Source organism: Dendrobium catenatum, unplaced genomic scaffold (assembly GCF_001605985.2).
Source record: "Dendrobium catenatum unplaced genomic scaffold, ASM160598v2 original_scaffold_244749, whole genome shotgun sequence".
NCBI classification, from domain to species: Eukaryota; Viridiplantae; Streptophyta; class Magnoliopsida; order Asparagales; family Orchidaceae; genus Dendrobium; species Dendrobium catenatum.
The window spans coordinates 919,264-920,249 of NW_021563156.1; the positions used below are offsets into that span (position 1 = coordinate 919,264).

General features: G+C 31.2%; 1 non-coding gene across 1 annotated transcript; it reads right to left on the reverse strand.

Annotated features, from left to right (window-relative positions):
• Positions 1 to 482: 482 nt before the first annotated feature.
• On the reverse strand, positions 483 to 588 carry LOC114578989. The gene has a single exon (XR_003699877.1). It is a non-coding gene; the product is annotated as a small nucleolar RNA R71 (small nucleolar RNA).
• Between the last annotated feature and the right edge of the window lie 398 nt (positions 589 to 986).

Below are 986 nucleotides of genomic sequence, written 5' to 3' on the forward strand. Positions count from 1 at the left end.
CTCTTTTATGACAATCTTTAACATGTATTAGTAAATTATCTTAACTTAGAGATGCACTGAAACTTCTTTCTCTTATTTATAGCTTGTTTTTATGTATGTTTAGCTGCTAGAAGACATGTTAATGGTTAAAAATGAAGATCCATGGTTTATTAATAGTAGAACTTTCATTTTTTTTAAAAAATGCGCTCCTAAATTTATGAAAAATTAAGGAAGGCTTCAAAGTTATTCCTAAATGAGTTAAATTCTCCAAATTACTTCTCTACTATTTGGTGAAGCACAAAAAGCATCAGAGCACCAAATTATAGAAATGTTCTTACCACTCGAACTCAATTCAGAATGGTTGTAGACTTAGATTGTTCCCTTTTTATGTAAAAGATAAGGCAAAAATATGGTTAAATTCTTTACACCCAGCCTCTATTACCACATGGAATGAGTTGGCCCACAAATGTTTAGGAAAGTATTTCCCACCTTGTAAGATTTCCATGCTTATAAATGATATTACTTCTTTTACTCAGTTAGAAGGAGAATCTGTTTATAAGAGTTGGGAGAGAATGAAGGAGATGCTTAAGAAATGCTCTCACCATGCTTTACTTGATTGGTTGATAATTCAAACTTTTTTCAATGGATTGGTAGGATCCCTTTGAGCCATAACTAATGTTGCAACTAGAGGTTCTTTGATGTCAAAGCCTTTTGAAGAGGCTTATGAATTAATTAAGGAAATGGAAATAAATAATTATCAATAGTCTGCTGATAGGATGAATCCCAAGAGAGTGGTTGGAGTTTATGAAAATCATTTTTTTTTCTATTTTGATAGCTCAAGTTACAACTATTTCTAAGAAATTGGATGAATTGAAGGTTAATAGTGATCTAAGGAGATATTGCACTACTTCGCCAAGATATGTAGCATAGTAGTGCTTCCCCATAGAATTTGAACAAATATATCATAAAAGTAATAGGAATGAATCCTTGGAAAAAAGTATTCTATA